This window comes from Plectropomus leopardus, chromosome 21, assembly GCF_026936395.1.
Source record: "Plectropomus leopardus strain MGB_pleo_1.0 chromosome 21, ASM2693639v1, whole genome shotgun sequence".
NCBI classification, from domain to species: domain Eukaryota; kingdom Metazoa; phylum Chordata; class Actinopteri; order Perciformes; family Serranidae; genus Plectropomus; species Plectropomus leopardus.
In genome coordinates, this window is record NC_142196.1 from 14,772,688 (window position 1) to 14,790,600 (window position 17,913).

Sequence of the window (17,913 nt, forward strand, 5' to 3'; positions counted from 1 at the left end):
GCCATGACCACTGGAATGCACCGCGTGTGAAAGGTGCCTCCAACAAACACACTGGTGCATACCTCCTCATGTTACCTGGGCGGCACACCAGGTATTATAAATCTCATTGTGTGATGAAAAAAAAGAGACAAAAAAAATGACTATTTGAATAAAAACATTGCCTTCTTCCTTTTATGTATCAAAGAAAATATGTGCTTTTCTCCAGGTGTGGGTTATTTCACTTTGCTTGTAATGTGATAGGAGACTAATACAAAACACCTGACCCCAAAATGATATGCAGCATATAATGTAATAAAGTGCATTGTCTGATTGGTTATGGTAATTCTTCATTTAGCCACAATAACCTTAAGCTCAGCCGCTTTAAACCCAGCACTTAAAACAGATGTGGCTCTGAGGTTCCAGATAGATGTATGAAAAATGTGCCTCACGTTAGAGGTACCACCAAAAACCTGCTCCTGCAACGTGTAGGAGTATCTTCGTGCAGAGAAAGCATTGGTGCATTGTTATATTTTACTGTTTGGCATAAATCAAACATTATAGAGGTGCTGAGAATAAAAAGCATCTGACATTTTTAGCGTGACAGTTCCGCCGTTCCCGTGTTTAAGTGGCGGTGGGAGCTTTGTGGCGCAAGGCCGAGATCTCCTCCTGTTAAGCACACATCCTGTAGGCTTTGTCCCCTGGCAGTGACCTGATCCAGCAGGAGGAAGCAACCAATCAGGAAAATATTAGATCAGCTCCGGGAAAAATTAATAAAATTCTCTCAAGTCTGCCTCACCTACTGTACTGAACCATGAGTTTCATACTCAAGAGCAAAGGCGTGCACTTTATGTGCTTTCATCAGAGCGACTCCATTAAACCCCCCTCTCCAGGTTCAAATGATCTACGGGCATCATGATACGCTTGTGGAAGGTGTTGTGTTCCTTTCTGCCAATGTCCAGACAAGGGTGGTCTGTGCAACCGGATCCTTTGACATCACGGAGAACATGAAAACATGAAACATAGTTATTGATCACAGAGTCTGCACTAATCAAATAGCACCCTGGTTTGTTTGAAGTTAAAAATGGTTACAGTGGGTGTTTACCGTTGCACTTCAGGACCCTCCAGCCGCACCCCTCTTAAACATACACAGACAGAAGTGTTATTTGTATTGTTAAATTTACATTAAGTCCATTTTAATTGCATCAAGCCACTAAACAGATCTTACAATAATGGGCCTGACAGAGAAAATTGCAATCATCTGTGAAGAGCCTGCGGCGGTGTAATGGACAAACCTGATTAATTTAATCTTGTTGCACTCCATTATAGCTGCACTTTATCATTTCAACAGATGGAGCACCAAGAAATTAAAAAATGCTCTCAAGGATATGTGGCACTTTCCATCCACTCGAAGCCCTTTATCTGAAGGTGTGTGGGCTGCTGTGCTGAAATGAAGGCCTCGACTGGAACCTTTGGGTGAGTGCATTTTCCAGCACAAATGAGATTATGTGAACAGTCAATTGATGCAACAAATCATCAGTATCGTCTTGTGATGTATTGCTGAAGGCTGTTAAGGCTTGTTAAGGGCTGTCCATCCAATCATGTAGTCCAATGAGTTGATATTATCAAAGGAGTAGAATGACAAGTGCTTTAAGCCACTATTTGGAGGCTATCCAGGCGAGCAAGAACAATGCATTCAGAGGTTTTCATACAGAAACACTTTTCCTGGTACATGCTGTTGTCTGCTCCATTGTGCACTGTAATTGTGAAAAAGTGAATTTATAGAGGTCAACTGTATTGATGTTATTGTTTGATACCACCAAGTGTTGCTGGAAGTAGATTAAATTGTACCAAATATCCTATTTTTGATAGTCAGTTTAAATAGTTATTCAATTTTTTAGTCATGAGCAGTTCAATCAAGATTAATTTTTCTCCCTGCAGATTGTTTAATTGCAATCATTTTTTGGAATACAGTATTTCTCAATAAAGAAGAAAATACACTGATATCAATTTGTATTTTCTAGTTTCTCCCTTGTTCCAAACTTAGCTTGGGAACCACTAATTAAAGCACGAAACCTCTGATGTGTTGTTTAATTTTCTTTTGAACGTAATACTTAAAAAGAAGCTTTAATTCACACTAAAAATGATCCAACAATGTTGATGCCTATATAGGCACCTATAGGTGGCGCTCTAGTTCATACCCAGAAGAGAACAGATTCAGTTTACTGTATTCCAGCACCATAATATGGTTTACCATTGCAAATGAATTTTTTTTTATATTTGGACATCCTCAAAAACTACATTTTAATGACTCATTACTGTACATAATAAAGTTAAAATACATTTATTTTTATCTTAAACAAATAACAAATATTTTTTTCTAAATTAATCAGTACGTTGAGTTTAAAAATATTTTAAAATGACAGGTTTTTGGCCGATTAAAACAACCTGGCAACAACAAAAGGAACCTGTAACACAGTATGTGTGTAAAGTTTCCTCGTGCCTGCTTCATTTGATACCAGTGGGCAGCACGCGCACTGACGCATGCGGATCTATCTTGTCAATTCACTGTAACCTTCCGACTTCGCTGCTTTTACAAACTTTTTAGCTTTTATGTGGGACACTTATAAGCTTTTTTGCGGGGTTTTCCACCTCCTCCACCCGTCTGTGCTTGTCACGGACACTTTTCCAGGCAGCAGAGAAAGAAACAGCCGCTGACGGGTCAGAAGAAGACAGTAAAATTCATGGTTATGGACGGAGAGACTTGTTGCATGTTGCTGACAGCGGTGATACAGTGAGGTAGGGAGCAATGAGACGACGGAATTATTATTTTTTTCTGCATTTCTCTGTTACTCTTCCTTTAGAAGTTTCTTCTGTGTTGACAATGTTTGCCAATTTGTTTTCCTTGTGTGGTGAATTGACAGCGTTGTATTGAGCCATGTCCAATATGGGCGGGGACAGCAGCAGTTACTGTGAGTGAGACAGCTAGCGCCATGAATCATAGCTCTAGTATTAGCTGTGGCAGATGGATCAGTCCGCACGCGGTGAAAAATTAAAGCTTAAAATTAAAGCAAATTAAGGCTTTCGTAAGACAAACACCTCAACTGTAGATTAATTAATTAATTAATTAAAGTCAGTTGTTGTTATTAATATTATTATTATTAATATAGATATTTTAATTGTAGTTTGAAGTCAGGTAATTTGTGATCAGGTAAAAACGGGACAACTAAGGGTTTACATCTATAACTCTTAAAATATTAGCAGCCAGTCAATGAACACATTTTTATTGGTCTGAGATATCTAGAATGAGCAGAGCAAAGACTTAAAAAAATCCTCTGGTCCCAGGAGTTGCAAGGAAAGCCTTGTGGCATGTTGATTTTATCATTTTGGTAGTAACAGTAATGCAGTTAAAAATAACAGGGGTAGAACAACAAAAACGGTTTAAGGATGTTGCATTTAATTTACTGTTTGATTTACAGTCATGATATTTTTTTTTTTACAGTACACAATAATTTTTAAAGGACAGGGTTTTAAGTGAGAATGTACTGCATTCACCTAAAATGGGACATTTTTCTTTGGTCAAACCATCTTTTTTTAAGGCTATCAAATGTCATAAAAGCATGACTTATTCTATTGTGTCCCAACCTGGAACATTACAGACATTTTTAGTACATTTGTTACTAAAAAATTATCGAAGGTGATGCACATGTCCATTACATTACTCCAGAATAACCCATAATAGTTGAACACACACACACACACACACACACACACACACATCCATTGTAAACAACATGGCACCAAGGAAACTGACAAAAATAACAGAAAGCATGGCAGAAAAGTTGGACAATCTATTTTAGTTAATAGCCACAGTTTATGATTTAATGAATGAATGAATGACTGAACTGATATTTGGATCTAACCATTCAAAAAGCAAACAAACATGACTGTGGCATTTTGCCTTACCAGCTGTTCCATTTTAACTGAACACGTCATCAGTGTGAAGTAGGGGTTCTCTGTGTGTTTGAATATCTAAAGTTATTTTACTTAATAGCATATTATCTTTATAGAAATATAGCAGAGTCATAACAAGTATTAAAATTAACACAGAAGGTAGTATACAGAGTTTTTGTGTTTTTGTTTTTTTTGGTACACTACCAAAAAAGTGTCCCACATTGCCTGACTTTCCCTAGTTAAGTTAATAGGGTCTTCTTTTAATTTAGAATTTATGATATTAAGTGTTTACTCCTCCAGTAAAGCATTAGGATAATTTAGTTCGATGCATTCTTTGCATTAACTTATAATTGAGTCTCAAAACATAATTAACACTGTTTCAGTATTACATACTGCATAGTAAAGTTTCTGTTCCATTAAAACAAGCTTTTTTTTTGAATGAGTGCACTTGCATTGTGCAGTATTTTGTAACATGTCTGACATTTTTCCTCAATAGCATATACTGTAAACTAACATGCGTTTGCTCCCAGAAACAGGGGGATGCAGGTAGTTCAAGTTGCACACAGGACATTTATCAAACTATCATTTGCCTTAAGTTAACAGCAGTTGTACCTAGGTTTTACTCTCATTCATTCTGCCCCAGGCTGCAGTCATTTTTCTGTCTAATTATTTCCTTTTTTACTGTGCACCACACTTGACAGTGATGGATAGCAGGTTAAAAATGGACATTTTCTCCTCAGTTAGTGTATGTTGGATTGACTCAAGCATGCATGGTGTTCTTCCCTCAGACCAAAGGACCTTGGAAAGATTGTGTTCCCCTCTGCTTTTCCCATTCCAATATGATACAGTTTGTCTTCATTTTCCTCCGACTTGGACTCATTTTCGTGATATATAGCTAAAGCACATCATCAAGACAGAAGTGTAGGTTATGTCAAAGTTATGCCATCATGATTACAGTCTAGGTTGCAGACGCAGGCCTTCTACCAGTGCAGCAGCACTGAATAAGCATTGACTGTGTAAAGATGGTGGTTCCCTGATTGGATGTTTTTCTTTGTCCAAAAAACCAAGTTGTCAAATATTAGTAGTCCGTCAGACTTCTAAATGTCAATTCAAGAAGCTTCCATATTTATGCACCTGGTTAAATGTTATGATGAGGTCAGTGCTTAGTAATGGCTCACTTCTGACCCGAGGTCATGCTGGAAGTGCATGAGTCCATGACTGCACAAACCGTGTGGTGCTGTAATCACAATAGTAGAAAAGTGGAACAGGGTAGACAGATGATGTTTGCTTTGTCTGTGTCCCATTTGTTCAACATCTTTTTAGTGTAATCTCAAATATTACTGAAATGCCAAGTTGCAAAGTTTTGATGTTGGTAATCAGGCTGCTTTTTGTGAAACATAAGCCAAAGTTTGTATTTTTAACTCCACCAAGGAGGTTTTGTTTTCGGTGCTGTTTGTGCTTTTATCTCTTTGTGTGTTTGGCTGTTTGTCAGCTGGATTATAGAATAACGATTGGCCTGATTTTTTTTTAAAAACTTATTGTAAGGTTGTAGCATGGGGCCAAGGAGGAATCCATTAAATTTTGGACGGATCGGAATCCAGGGTCAGATACACAAATTATTTTTCACTTTCATTAACATTGCGAGACAGGGCATTTGGCCTTGGCGGAGGTCTCTGCACTTTGATTGTCCTTCTAGTTGATAATGCTTTAGCTTCGTAAAGGGTTAAAATTATCTAAAATAATTAAACCAGTTATTGTAATTTCCCCACCTTATATTACTATTTTCATAAAATAGGTCTACTAAATAGGGCTGCAACTAACGATTACAGAGAGGTCAGAAAATGCTGAAAAATGCCAGTTTACTAAGCCTAGGATTACATCTTAGGCTGGAACTAGTGAGTGTTTGCATTTTTCCTTGAAAAATACAGTGGTTCTCAACCAGTGTTCCTCAAAGCTGTTCCAGGGGGTCCCCCTAAAAATGGGAAACAGTTTATTTTTTACTATTTAATTCAGTATGGAAGTAAGCCCAACGTGAGTATTGACAACTATATTCTGGTCTAAATCATATCTAGTATCCACAATCTTCAGATGGAGGTCCCTGAAGCAAAATCTGGGGGTCGGTGAGTTAATGTGTGTCAATTTAGGGGTCCTTAACACTGGAAAGGTTGAGAACCACTGGATTAATAGACACATCATGTCAGACACACTACCAATACTGCAATACTCCTCACATTGCGATTAAATTATCGTCTGACAAGGCCACAGTTTCATTTTTCTGTCCTTGGATTGCCTTGCAGAAATATCATCCTTTTTATGAATTCAGTCAAAATCCACAACACTATAAATGACACATCTATTGTGACTTACAGTCATTACATTTTAAAGCTTTTTCTTTTGCTCCGGGTGATCTCACATCCTCCGAATGATATATTTTATGGACATCTTTGTGGACACTGTGGAATATCTTGTTTTGTTTTGACCCAGTTTCTTTTTGTTGCATTTTGTATTTTCAGTTGCTGACCTGAGATGGAGCAGCTGTGACCTAATGATTAGAATTCATTCCGTTTCAAAAAGCGTGGTAGCGCAGCAGGAATACTGCAATGTATCATGTCTGCGGCAATGAGCAGAACAAGTTTTATTCACACATGTACCAGATTCCCTACTGTACTGTACATGTGCTTCACGTTTTCTTTAAGACTTGACTTCAGAGGAAAGTTCTCCAGTCTGTTCTCCTTACTTTTGAAGTTACATGCTCCTCCAATTACTGGGGCCATGCAGTCTCCCCTATGGTGTCCTTGGACAGCTCTTTGAGTGCCTGAAAATGTTGCGGACCATTAATTCTGGATTGTCTTCATCTGTTTGCATAATTTTCCCTCCGTAACCATTTTCCTCCCCCATTTTCACAGTCTGTGCTCTCGGGTTTATTTTTTTCTCTTTTATGAATGTTTGAGTCTTCACAAGATTTCAATTTTATATCATTTTTTTCAATACCACTGACAGCTGTTAAACTTTTACACCAGCCTGCTTTATGGTATACAGCCTGTCAGCTGTGTACTGTACACAGCATGTGTGTTTTACAACCTGTGTGCTGATGTTGACTATTGAAACTCTTCACCTGCCAGCATAAAGGTTTACAGATGTATTCACCGGTATTTTTTATTTTCATTTTTAAATTTCCAAAAATATATGAATCATAAACACAGCTGAGCAGTCTGTAAACACAAAATCAACTGTAAGTTAAAAACAATGGGGTGCTTTCCTTAACCTTGTGCATTTTCTAGGTTTTTCAGTTAAGACTAATTTGCTGTCAGGCAGGAGGTTGTTTTTGCAACTCAGGCAGACTCCAGAAATTAATTTATCCAAATAACCAAGTCCTCCTGGGCCTTGGAGGTTGGGACACTGAAATGGCCCTGGTAGGCAAAGCCGCCGTTTGATGTCTGGAATGTTTTGGCTGACTTAGAGCAGGCGACTGGAGTGGGGGGATCATTTTCACTGACCCATGGGATTTTTAACCATTTTCATATACTGAGAACAAAACAAAGTGAGGAAAAATGCCTGAGCTGATTTGCATCGACTTTGCTATCAAAAACTGAGCTGAAAAAATGAAGTGAAACTCATTCAGGGATTTTTGTCAGGACATACCTGGACTAAAAGTGTGACTTATGTTGTTGTCACAACATCATGCATGCTAAAATGTAATCTCAAGAGTCGCCAACTTGTAGTTATTAGGCTTTGCCGATCTTTAAAAACAGCCATATAATAAAAATGTCCTCTATTAATGCACTCTCAGTGCTAATTAGGTGGTCATTTGGACTGCGGGCAAAGTAAATACAGGGCCCATCCTAATAATACAAACACTCTGATTGTGCACTTTCATTGTATAAAATCCCTCATTAGGTGTACGCAATGTTGGTGTATAATTTGTCCAATATAAAAAAAAAATCACCCACATTAATAAAATAAATTCCTATTTATATATTGGATCCTCTTAAAGACTTAAATTACAACAACTAAATGCTATGCTTTTATTAAACAAGCCCTGAGGAAAGGGAAGTGCAGGAAACCAGGCGGTCTTGAGTAACGGGGCACTTGAGTTTCCAGCGTAATAAATAATTCACAGGTCCTGTGTGATGAGCTGCTGAGGACAGAAATCCCTAATGACAGCTTTTTATAACCTATGACTCAGCTGGCCATTATGCTTCTGACATCCTTACACAGACCACATTCCCTCTGCATTCTCACTGCTCACTCTTCTCTCACTTCTCTGCGCTGCTTCGCCCACCGCATTGACAAAAAGGAGTTATATTACAAAGTACTATATACAGTTGCTTAATAAAAGAAATTGAGTGGAAGACATGTTAAAATGAAGTTATTGCATGTTAAATATGTTCTTTTGATATGGCACTTTCATGCTGTAAAAGTGAGGCGGGGACATTGAGGATAGTATCAGGATATGTTGTGTGGTACTATTGTTCATTACACGGATGCCAAGTATCACTGTTTTGTTGAACTTTTGGTCTCTAACCAGAATGATAAAATCAACGTCTTTTTCAGTCTACTAGGTACATTTTACTGCAATGAAACAAAGAAGTGAAGGAGACACTATCTGTATAACTATCTTAAAATAGAAACAGACAAATTTTTCCTTTGGTGATATAATTAATAGTTGAAAAAAAGTTGATGGATCCCAATATTATTCCATAATAAGTGTTACCGCAATATACAGCAAATTGCAGGTTTTTTTTAATAGATTTGCATGGATATTGTATCGGGATGAAATCGTGACAATATCATATTGTGGGGCCTTGTGGTTTATGATTTTATAGTATTTCTTCTCCTGTTTTTTTTCTTACATCCTGCCTCAAAGTGTGTCTTTTTGCAAGATTCATTTATGAATCAGTCTCACAGTCTTCCCTCTAAAGTGTAAAAAAAAAATTCAGAAACTGTGATAAATGCAGTAATTTTGGATGAAAATATGTGATAGGTTTGTTCTCAAAATGTTTGATATAGTTTAACTGTGGTTATTAATTTCTTTCTTATGTCATTTCCCGTGTTAGGTCCATGCAGGAGGGATTGGGCAGACCTTCACGCCTGTTGCTACTGCTGTGAACGTGTGAGGTAAGCGACTGAATAATTGAGTTTCTCCAGTCTGCTTTAGGTCTGTGACTGATCAAGTGTTACAGTGTTTGATTGGCATAATGGCACCGTACCCCCCCAGGTAAGGTCAGTCCGAGCAACATCTGGGTCTATTATGCATTATGCAACTCCCAGTATGAAAGGCAAGGCCTCATATGGTATTGGTTGATATCATTATTGTTATCATTTCCAAACCCCAGCTCCCACTAAGAATAGGTGGTTAATTTTAGATGCAAAAAAAGATCCAATTACTCAGGCCTCTGCTTGTGGTTGTCCCCAGAGTTAGTGCAGGGAAATAAATCTGGTGGCCTTGATTAAGTACCTGACAATAGAGTTAGCACAGCACTAGTGGTTTATAGTAATACAGCGGACATGGGCAATTAGGCCCACCAAGTAATTTACAGTACTGCTTGCAGGTGGTGACCTGGTATGAGCTTGGGACCACCTCAGTAACAAATTAGATCGTATAGGCAAGCAGAGTTGCAGCTCTGTAGGACTTCCAAATAAAGCAAAGCAATCAAAGATTATAAAAAGCTTGACGCGTATTTCAAATTTGTTATGATTTTGTTCCTGTGAAAGGAATAACATATGGCGCTGCGTTTTTCATGCGTGATTTTGTGCAGAATGAATGATCACTTTTATACGTTGTTGATCTTTTTACGTCAGCGTGGACCGCTCTCCTCTCGTTGCTACCTATTAATTATGAAATACTGTAGGTCTTGCCCATTTCATTTTACTACTTCTTCCTGCTGAACTCGGTGTGAAAGGCTGCTGTTCTTAAATAGGTGTATAAAAGTAAGAGTGGGGAAAGTTCCCCCAGCACCCACTCTCCCCAGGATTATGTCATCAGAGTCAAAAAGGCACGGCTGAAGAAAAATAGCTTGTTTCACACATGATAGACACCTTAACACATGGAGCAAATGGAGCGGGGTATGTGGCTACTTCTCTTTGCGGTAGCAGGACACACAGCACCGGCCTTCATACACAGAAATTCATACATTCATACAGTTGTGGTATTAGAATCCATGAATGTACAACCCTGATTCCAAAAATGTGTGAAATGTAAATTAAAACAAAATTCAATAGTTTGCAAACTCTTTTGGATATATATTCAGTTCTACATTCTGTACAAAGCAAAGATATTTAATGTCCAAGCTGATAAACATTATTAGTTTTTGTACTCATTCTGACTTTGTTGCTTGCAACGCATTCCTAAAAAGTTGGGACATGGGCAAACCTCTCTGTTATATTTCACACCTTTTCTTCAAAAAATGTGTGTTGTTTGGGAACTGTGGACACTAATTGTTGAAGTTTTGAAAGTTAAGTTGCTTTGTCAAGATTCCCAAGCAGGCCCAACAAAATCTTCAACATTTAAAGATTGTCTGCATGGAAAAAATGACCAAAATCCCACCTGAGCACTGTTAGATATTAGTTTATTAATGCAGGAAGTGTATCTTTTCCATGCACATAATTCTTTATCTTAATCAGTGTAGTTTTACTGAGTTAATACCAAAGTCTGGTCTAAATTTTTATGTTAATAGCTGCATTGGAAACATTTGGTGTGTTGGAAACTTATTTCTGTCATTGTATGTTATTTTATTTACAATTTAAACAGCAACTTTTTTGCAACTGGGGTTGTATTTAACATTTTAGAAAGTTTTGTCTCTTATCCTGAAATGAGCTGTGTCAGTTTTCTTTGCAATTAGAGGAGAACGACCTGCATTGTAAATATAAACAAGATTATCTTCTTTTTATATAATATTTTATACATAGATTAAATTTTAATATACATATTTTATTTGCATTTTAGGAACTGTCAGAAAACCAATACAGTGACATGAGTCATTCCAATAATGAAACCTCACCCACCCCCTCCCATCCCTCTCATTTGAGGCTAAAGAATTATGATGACAATAACAGTGATAGCAGGAACAACACATATCAGTAAATAATAAGAATAGATAGTAATACTTAAATTTTAAATAAAAGTAAAAAAAATAAGGGGAGGAAAGCAGGAATGTATGGGTCATTGCAGTGCATAGTAGTACACACATTATCTCAGTGTACTTTTGTATAGATAACACTTCATCATTGTACTGTCCTGTGTGTAACAGTGAAGAAAAACAGTGCCCTCTTCTGCCTGCCTGCCTGCCTGCCTGCCTGCCTGCCTGCCTGCCTGTCTGTGTTGTTTCGCCCACAGATTGAAACATTACTTCAGATTTTGCTGTAGTTTACAGTGTGGAGACTGGCTCTCTGCGTCTGTGGCTTATCAGCCTCTTGTGCAGGTCAGCCACTGGGCTGTGTGGCACGACCTCTGGAATAACTCTGGCCACCATTATCCCCACTGTCAGCACGTAGGCCTTAGTGTGAGCTGATTTCATCAAGGCCACCACTACAGTATGGTGGTCGCCCTGCTCCCCATGACGGACCACTGCTGGGCTGGTTTCCTCAGCAAGCCTCTTACATTTACAATAGCATGTTCTATACAGTCAATGCAGTGTCTTTCTGTGGAGGTGTTTCTCAGCCTCTGTTTTTGGTCATATACCGAATTTAAAGTAGTTCTATATTTTAAAAAAATCTAAAATAAATGATAAAAATTGATACCGGTAGTCTATTATTATTCATCTTTTGTGTTTACTCTTTTATTACGAGTCAGAACGAGACCTGCTCCATGACTGTGGAGGCTATTTTTATGGGTGTCATTCATTCATGACAAACAGCCTGCAAATAGGGAGAAAGGCTAATTGGCATAAACTCCAATGATGTAAGCAGCACCACACCAGTAACAGCTGTGTGTGGTCCAGCAATGCTTGCACAGCTATTTTAGAGCTCCAATGCAAAAGAAATACACTGTATACTTGTGCTACACCTGCAATGCAACTCGGTCTTGAGGACAGACAGTGTAAGCAGCAGAACATTTTGTTTTTTCCCCTGACAGAGAAAGGATTAGTTTTGTTGAGCTCAGCTATTATTTCCGTGACCCCCTGTCAAAACTAATACATGAGCAATTATTAATAAATGAAGCCTGTCTTTCCCGAGGTGATTGCGTTTTCTATTTTTGATAGATGTGTGAGTGAGCATCGGTTAGAAGAATTATCACATCATTCCTGTTATTTAAATTTGCACAGATGCTTTGTATAAGAAAGAAAATGCTTGAATAAGCTTCTAATTATGAGCGCTATTTCCATTCACCCAATAAGGAAACGTTCTCTAGGTTATTTCCACAGATGCAAGTGTGAACTCAGTACTGGACTACTGGAACAATATTTAGCATTTCTGCTACTGATGTTTAATCTCTCATTAGCCTTTAGGTGACACGAAACAGCATCAGCCTCAATCTTGCGTTTGCCAATCAGAGGCAGGTTGAGTGACAGGCACAGAACAGCACATCTCTTATGTAAACCCTTCCTCTACCACCACGAAATTAGAGTGGCTGTTGCTACACGCTGCCGCCTCCTGCTTCTACACAAATGAGAAAGTAAGCACTACGGTTCAGAAGTTCACATTTTGGATGCGTGCCGGAACTACTTAAGGCCGGTGACGGTTTTTTTCAGGGGGAACAGGTGGTCAGAGTGACATAATTCTGGCTCACTGTTAAGATCTTTAGAAATTAGGCCCTGCTGCTCTGCCAGAAGTGTTATTACTCTGTCAATATGTATGAGCGTGAGTTTATCTGACTTGTTACTCATGTAAACTGATAAAAATGGAAAGATAAAATTAAGAAACACGCGTGAATCCTTTCTTAGACCTGCTTCTATACTTAATATGTATATTTCAGCAAACAAACAAATCACGTACGGATGCACCCATCTTTGACATGTCTCAAGGCTTGGCTGAGAAAGCTATTTATTCTCATACTCTGTTAACTACTGGCACGTATGCGTTCGAGTGGAATGCCATTCAGAATGCAGAAAATATATTTAGTTCTTGCCAACAGACAGCAAAAGGCACCAGTGGGTCTAGCCCCTGTGTGAGAACAGTTATTTCTGTCGCAGTATGGACTTTCAATTACTGTAATCCGCTGCTTGACTCCTTCAAGAATATCGAGGCTGATTAACTATGTAGATACATTAAGTGTGACACCTATAGTACATATAAATGGACATAGCTTCATTTTTTTTTTTTATAGAAAAATAATTTATTTTTTCTATATTTTTTAGAAAGTATTTAACTGGGGTGTTAGTTTGGGGATGTTTAACAGTTTACAAGTTTAATCTTACTGTGTTTTATGCCTTTATTTATAACTAGGTGGTAAATCCTTTAACATCTGGATCAACATTGGAGTTCTTGTGCTCAGATGCCATTCATTCTTGGACAGCACTTGGTGCTTTTGCTTGAAAAGTGTTCTACAAATAAATTTAATCATAATAATTATTATTATTAGCATTTTAATCCCTGAAACCTGCAAAAATTGATTTAATTTCTTTTGAAAACATGGAGAAAAACATAACGAGCAAGAGTATGCCATAAAATGCAAAAAAAAAAAAAAAATTGTAAAACTTGACAAGGGAATGTCCTGAGAATTAGGAATTATTAGGAGGAATTATTAATCAAAAAAACAAGGAAAAATCTTCCATAAAACTACCTGTATGATACTTATAATTACATATATAAAATAATAAAATTCTAGGGTTTTTTTGCACTTAAGTTAATTTTCTTGTTTGTTTTGTTTTTTACTTTGCTTTTTTTCATGTAATTGTGGGGTCATTTCTTCTTAAGTTGCTTCACCTTCTTTCCACTTTCCATGTATTTCAAAGAAATCAAGTCCATTTGCTCGGGTTTCAAATGGTTCATTTCAGCTTATACTGTACATAAGAGCAAAGAAACAGGAAATATAATGTAGAATATTTGCTTGTCTTTGGTTTGATAAAAAAAAAAAATCATTGCATGCAAGAGTTCATAAATGTGCAGACACAGTTTGGCAGATTTAAGTTATTATGAGTTTCTTTCAGCCCATTAATAGGTAGGTGCTTATGGACAGTGGAAATACCCCACAGCTGCAGTCTGGCTGTTGCTCCATATGTGATCCTCCTGTCAGACCCCCTGAAAACAGTCAAACTTGACTACTATACAGACACAGTCAACTGCAGCCATAGAGACATTTGTTCAACAAACAGTCTAGGAGCATAACGAATCCACAGAGATCCTGCTTTTCTTTACAATTAGATTGATATAAAACATTGTTAACCAATTATTGTTTACCATTTAGTTATGCAGTGATGCATGGTGTGAACAATGCATTTCTTTAAGCTGTATCTGCTATTATTGACATGAAGGGCCACTAAACATTCTGCATGATCTTATTTTGGGAAACCCTGTGAGGTCTGTGCTTATATTTGGTGGAGGTTTTACCCAAAGCTGGGCAAATCTCATGGCAAAGCCATGTGATTCAACAGGGATGAACAGAGAACAATGCCCAGATAAGTGAATTACCTACCTGGTAGGAACACACAAGAGCTGTGTCCTGAAGCTAGGCAACTGGCAGGCCTTGTGTTTGTATTAGGAAACAGTTGAGCAGCTCCTGCAAACACAGCTTATCCTGTTTAATTGGTGTGTAATTCCTGCAAAGTTGTCATATATGTCTATTTTTCTTGACCTATACAAACAGGAGAGGGCAGTGTGAATGGTCATTGAGTGGTTAAGTGGACGCTTTTAGAACGGCGAATGATTGGTGGCAGGAATTGTGTAAACACCTCTGAACTTTTAGTGGACAAAGTTGTATTGTTTATATTGGAGCAATCTGAATAACATAGACTGACATATTGTAAAAGATTTTTTTCCGTCTACCTAACCGCATTGTTTAATACCAGTACACTGAATTGTTAGTACCTAAACAGCTTATTTTCTGCAAGTCAGACAATACATTTAACAGATGTGTCATAAAGTATTTTATGAAAAGAAAAGGTATTATGTTTATTATGATTAAGAAAATAATTCTGCAGATGAAATGTAAATTGGTTAGCTATACTACAGAAAACAAAATAAATAGATCTGTTATGGCTGTTGGGGACAAATTTGATACTGCATAGTATAATGATACATTTGTGTGGCAATATTGTGTCGATACAGCGACGTAAGTATAGTTTTTTTTTTCCAATATATGAATTATTAATATTACAGATACAAATTAAAGTTTTGGTAGCGTGCTAGAATAGTAAAAACAATTGCATTTTCAGTTCACTAGATACAATTTGCTGCAATAAGGACTTAAAACTTTGTCTTTTTAGATAAAACAGATGTTGACAAAGTTTTCCTTGTAGGACATAATTGACAAAAGGTAATAAATCACAACATAATTTACTGCAGTACTGAGCATATTGCAAGGTATTTAAAAATCTAATAATATTGTATCATGTCTTAAGTTTTGTGATAATATTGTATCGTGGGAACGCAGTTGATTCCCATAACTACTTGATGGTCATTGTGACTACCATAATGTGTCCAGCTTTCATTCATTTAATTAACTTTATTCACTGAGACACTAAATTCTGTGCGACTTGGCTAAGACATATTGAGTACAATTGGATTTTAAAATTAGCTGAATATATGGATTACAACAATAACAACCTTTTTACACATCCAGTATTTGTTTGTCATAACATCGATGCCTGCAGATTTGGAATAGAATCCATCCAGATTGACTAAAATAATGTGAAATAGATTTGTTTGTCCTATCTTGGATCTGCTGCCTTGAGTGAACAATACCTTTACCTTGACTCAGTGCTCAAACTTTTTAAATGTCCTGGAGGAGTTCTTGTTCGAGTCCCAAACCTACTGAGATCTCTAATGAAGGCTTTACCTTCCAGGCAAGCATATTTCTCCGAATGACAGTAATTTACATATGATGTATTTAGAGAAGAAGAGGGCAGGCTAATTCTATTTAGAGATTTTCCTTTGTTTTAGGAGTCATTAGCAGCTCGCTCAAATCTAATTTTTACAATTTCATCAGGCCATCTTGGAAAGCCTCTGTGAGCTCATCAGAGAGAAGCATTTATTGCTAAGTGTTCTCTATTGCATTAGCACACAATAAAGCGGCCAGGGACTGCTACAGACGTTTATGTGGAATCCAGTTAACACTCCGCCAATTCGTTTTTTATTGGGACACAATCAATTTTTATTCATTTTAAAGCCAGAATGCTTTCTTTCATTGTGTGCCTACCCCAGCTTATTATGCCCTAAACTAATTACTCAGTTGTTTTCACAAAATGCTAATGTTTATGTTAAAGATTTCCTTTTTGAAATGCAGGCCTGACGTGCATACATATAATGAGAGACTCTGTACATTCTAATGTGAGTCTGTCACATATGTTCTTCATTATCACACGCTTCCCACAATGTTTTTTAAGCATAATAATTGCATTCATTTAATTTGTAGTCTGGCAAAAACAATAACGTCTCAGTAATAATACATAATGTGGCATATTAAAGGGTGGGCTCAACATAATGCAGCTTTTGAGAGTTTCTTACATTTCTTAACTCTGTAGACAAATACATATCATTGGCATGTGCATTTTATATATTACTGTATTCAAAACTTTTAGCCGCTGCTTAATTTGGTGCTTGTGTGCCGAGAACTCGATCCATGTGTGGTGGAAGAGCAGCTGAAGACGTCTCGATGTGTGCATCTTCACTGCTGTGTGATAATTAGAGTGCTTAAGTGCTCCTGGAGACAAGACAAACCCAGATACCCTCTTCCTCTTCAGCCCCTCCTCTCATTCACCAAGAAGGTCTTTAATGGCTCCCCATTTGACTCTGATATCATTTATTGTTTGGTATCAGATGTACACCCTTGTACCCTTCACCATTTGCACTGAAGCATGTTTGACCTGAACTGTAATGCAGGCAACAGACGTCAAGTCTTTTTCCTTCATCCTATGCTCCAACCCTCAGCCCGCTGCTCCTTTCCCATCAGTAAAATGCACAGGCATCTTCTATTTGGTATTGCATTTCAATATTCACAAACAAAGAATATTCATAGCTGCATCCTCAGATGACAGTCAGTGACATTGCGCAGTGTACAGTAAATGTGTATGTGCTTGTGTGTGGACTTTCCGTACGTGCGTGCTGATATTTTTCTATTCCAGTTTTGGGATTTGTCCTGCAGTGGGCTCTGGAATGCTTTCAACACATTGATGAGATGACAAGTTATCATTGATCTGTCCTTACTTAGTGGGATCCATTAAATAATGTATGGGCTCCTGTGCATTACCAGTGCACTCTGCTGTCCTCGACCCATTAGAGGAGTAGGGCATGGGGCCCTTGTGGCTTCAGGCCCTCAGAGGTCCTTGGGCTTTCATTTAATTAAATTATCCTATAATGAAAACTCCCATAATGAGATTAATTTTAATTATTTATCACCGGCCGATTTGAGGGAGAGGCTGCATTAATAATGTATGAAAGGGCTAAACATTTTTCAATTCATCACCTTTTCCTTTTGTTAAAGGTGCAATTTATTAAGTGCTCTGCAGCTGCTAGGCTTGATGGTCGTGGAGATATGGACAAACAGGCCCAGAGGTCAGTCAGAAGGGCGGCCGAAGTTCTTGACTGTCGGTTGATAATATTTATTAGTTCGCTTAATTAGCATAACCACATAACATGTAGTGTTATGCGTTCCCTGGCGTGTTTACATACATACATTCAAACTTAATTTTTCTTCGAAGACCTGTCTACGTTTTGAGAAAAAGTAGCATGTCACAGTTTTGGCATTCCTCAAATATATAATAATGTTCTCTTCAGTTACTTAAAGCTTGATGAATTTTATATTAATACCTAAAGGCAGAGAAGTAATCAAAATTCTGCCTGTAATTCTCTGCTGCTGTTTGTACACCTCCATCAGGTTGGCATGCT

At 37.6% G+C, this 17,913-nt stretch overlaps 1 protein-coding gene across 12 annotated transcripts in view; it reads left to right on the top strand.

Annotated features, from left to right (window-relative positions):
* The first annotated feature begins 2,511 nt into the window (after positions 1-2,511).
* Positions 2,512-17,913, top strand: part of eya1 (EYA transcriptional coactivator and phosphatase 1) — a 71,776-nt gene continuing 56,374 nt past the window's right edge. For all 12 annotated transcript variants that reach the window (XM_042510504.2, XM_042510508.2, XM_042510512.2 and 9 more), the window contains exons 1-2: positions 2,512-2,775; positions 8,988-9,048. The gene's annotated coding sequence lies outside the window, so the exon portion shown is untranslated. The remainder of the gene's footprint in view (positions 2,776-8,987; positions 9,049-17,913) is intronic.